Here is a 3727-nt window from a genome sequence, read left to right as displayed (position 1 = left end):
CCGTGCCTGGGTGGCCGAGGGTGCCAGGGGAAGCCGGGCCGGAGACGGGGGCGCTGCGGGCGTCGGGCGCGTGGGCTGGCTCGGTCTAGCCGCGCGGCCTGGGCGCGAGCTGCATCCCGGGCCGCGGAGGCGCCTCGTCGCGTCGGGTCGGGTCGGGTCGCGTCGGGTGGGTGCGGCAGGCCCGGCCTCCCTCGCTCGCTCACTCCATCGGCGTCTGGCGGCCAAGGGCGACGGGTCGGGGCGACGCTGGCGGCCGCGTCCGAGACCTAGAGCCCGCGGTGGCCGCGGCGGAGGCGGCTGGTGCTGCAGCGGCGGGCGGAGGCCGGCGCCGCGCTCTCCATAGCGGCCGCGGGGGCCCGCGGGCACGCGCTCCGCTCGGCGCTTCCTTTCCCTTCCCTTCCCTTCCCTTCCCTTCCCCGAGGTGGCGAGGCGCGGCGCGGCGCGGTGTGGGGCGTCGAGGCGAGGCGAGGCGCGGCGCGGCGCCCGCGGGGGGCGGGAGGCGCGGGGGAGGCGGGAGCGAGCTGAGCTGGGCTGAGCCGGGCCGGGCCGGAGCGGACCGGGCTGGGCTGCGCTGGGCTGGGCCTCCGCGGCGGCCTCGCTCTTCGCTCGCTCCGAGGTCACCACAGGCACAAGCGCCGCCCCCTCTTCGCCGCGCGCGGACACACGGACACACGCACTCGGCGGGGCAGCGGCCGCCGCCCACGGCGCCGCGAGGAAGCGGGGCTCACGCCGGCCCGACAGGCCCCGCCGCCGCCGCCGCCGCCCAGCACCCACGGCCAGGCCGCAACGCAGCCGCAGCCGCAGCCCCTCCCCCGCCTCGCCTCGCCGCCCGCGCCCGGCTCCTCCACGCGCTCGAGCTCTCAGCTCGCAGGGCCCGGGCTGGTGCGGCCGCCGCGGGTCCCCCCACCGTGGGCGAGGCGGCCCCTCAGGCCCTGCCGGAGACGACGACCGTTACCCAACGGGCAAAGCCACTGTCATCCCCGAGCCTCCCCCGCCGCTGTCGTCGCCGGCGCTTGAGCGCATGCGCAGAGCGCGCTCTCGCCCTTCCCCCCCGCGCTCTCCTTTCCCTGCGCTTCCCTTCCCTTCCCTTTCCCCTGGCTTCTCTCTCGGAGCCCCCTCCCTCCCCTCTCCCTTCCTCCACGCCCTCCCGGAGCCGCCGAGTGAGCGGCTCGCCACGCATGCGTACGCGCGATCCCGCGCCGCCGCCGCCGCCGCCGCCGCCGCCTGACGCCCTGACGCGTGCGCTGTGACCGCCCACCTAGAACCCCGGATAAACACCTCCATGGGCTCACGCCAGCCCCTCCCACTGCCAACCCAGCTCGGCCGCGCTGCGCCGCTCTGCGCATGCCTGGCTCTCCCCTCGCGACTTCCGGGACCGAGCGTGCGCTGCCCTTCCCCCTCCTGCGGTCCCGGGCCTCTGGTTTAGGCTTCGGGACTCAGGTGAGGGACGTGCTCAGACCACCTGGCCGTCCCAGGTGGACGTACGCTCTACCGTGAGCGTGAGGCCAAGCACCGCCGCGCTTTCTCGGAGCCCGGAGGCGCGGAAGGAGGAAGTCAGCCCCGCCCCGCGGAGCTCGGTCCGACCCCGACCAGGCCGCGCGCGGACGGAGCCGCCGCCCACGGAGCCCGGCGAGCCCCGGGAAGCAGCCTGGCCCACGTGGCGGCGTTTGGCGTGAGGCCGCGGCCCGGTGCGCCAATCGCTAAGCGGTGCCCGCCCGTGCGGCCCGGCCTTCCGGTCGCCGCCTTTCACCCCAGACGCTAGATCTCTGGGGAACCTTGTTTTAGGAAGCTGCACCTCGGAGGTTCAAAGTCCCTCCCTCCCGGGACTTGGACGCTGACAAACACCCCGCGCCTTTCTTTGCCTGGGGCTTTCGCCAGGGGTCCGAGGACCCAGTTGAAAACCATTTGAGGCGCGCCCGGTTCCCTGCGTGCTTCTTCCCGAGAGCACAAATGGAAACAAAGCCTAGGTGACAGCTGTTGCAGAAGACACCGAAGCTCTTCGCGCGTTTTTTTTTTTGTTTGTTTGTTTGTTTTTGTTTTTTTTTTGCACTGCAGATTTTGCTTCACATTTTTGCAAAGTGTGTAGATCTTGTGTGGAGTTAGTACGCGTTCGTTTAGGTATCTACTTACTACTTGACTGAGTAGGAATGAATAGATAGAAATCATGGGTACCCCGTAAACTAATAATATGTTTCCTACCTTATCAGAACTGGTTTTCGAGGCAAAGCAGACTAACAGCACACACGTATTAAGCACTGAGAAGCCAACTTCTGCCTCATTTGTAGAGCACATGCCTTGTATGCATGAGTCCTGAGTTCCTTCCTGACCACAAGAAAATACGTAAGACGTAGGTCCCTGGGTTCAATTCGTACACTGCCAAAAAATATATATAAAATAAGGAGAAAAAAATGTAAATTCCTAACTTTGCTAATTTCTAGCAAAGCAGAAATTAATGCTCTTGGGGAAAATATTTGGTCATCTTGTTTCTGGAACAAGAGATATTCAAAAATTCACTGTTTTAAAGTTCCATCCCCTCCTCCCTCCTGCAGATCATGTTAAAGCTCACATTCAAATATAACTTGTAATATGCAGTTCTATTTTTATCCCAGACTCTTAAGATCTCCCACAGCACATAGGTTTTTCTCCCCCCAGAGGAGACACACTGAGAATAAAATAATCACTGTTTTCCACTTGGACAGCATAAATTAGCAGTCACCCTAGGCAAGTGATTACTTGCAGGGCTTTAACATTGCTGATTTTCTCATAACTGATTTTTTTTAATCTGTGAGATTTAAAAAAGATGAGATGTTCACAGCCCAAATTAAGATGAATTGTGTGTGTGTGTGTGTGTGTGTGTGTGTGTGTGTGTGTGTGTGTGTGTGTGTGTGTGTGTGAAAGAAACTCTTAAGGCTCTCTGTGTGCTTGAATCAATAATGTGGAAGAAATCAAATCTCAAATGATCATTTTAAGAGTCTTTTTCATATTTCATGTTTTATTAAATTGCTAGACCTAACAGAATTACAGGTGCCACTTTAGGGTTGGAGAGAGATTTTAAAGAACTTGAGTTCCTGCCTGGAAAACACTGAACCCCATGCTGCTTGACCTCTTGAACTCTGATCTTAAGTATCCAATCAGTACCACATCACCCACCTAAAGCACTGAACTGTAAGCCACTTAGGCAGGTGTCACTAAAATGGCCTCCAGAGGCCCTGAGGACTGCTTGGGTGACCCTATTTTTTTCAATTCATTTGTTTCTGTCTTGTGGATTTCTTTTTGATTTTGAATTAAAGCTCCCTTTTCTGTCCTCCCAACATTTCCAAATTCTTCTATCTCTTCACTGTTTGGCAATTACTGGTGTAACCCAGTCTTCTCCCCATTAAACTATACTAAATCAGACTTTCTCTTTGGCTATTTTGTTTTGTGTGGAGGCCACATCAAGTGATGTTCAGTGGTTACTCTGAGTTCGCTGGAGTTGAAGGTTTTCCAGCCTGGTAAACAATCTCCATTCCTCTTTGATTTATACCTTTATTCCTGTCATATGGACCAACATAAAATAAAGATGAGTGGCTAGAAATCCCATAGAATAAATAAACCTCTCCCCCGTAAATGCATAAAAAGGATGAACAAGGGACTGAAGCCATAGTATAGCTGATAGAGTGATTACCTTGCCCTAGGTCAACACAGCTTCGACCTCCAGTATCCCATATGGTCCCCAGAGCACCAACAG

The sequence above is a fragment of the Suncus etruscus genome, chromosome 6 (genome assembly GCF_024139225.1).
Source record: "Suncus etruscus isolate mSunEtr1 chromosome 6, mSunEtr1.pri.cur, whole genome shotgun sequence".
NCBI classification, from domain to species: domain Eukaryota; kingdom Metazoa; phylum Chordata; class Mammalia; order Eulipotyphla; family Soricidae; genus Suncus; species Suncus etruscus.
This window is presented reverse-complemented; position numbering follows the sequence as displayed.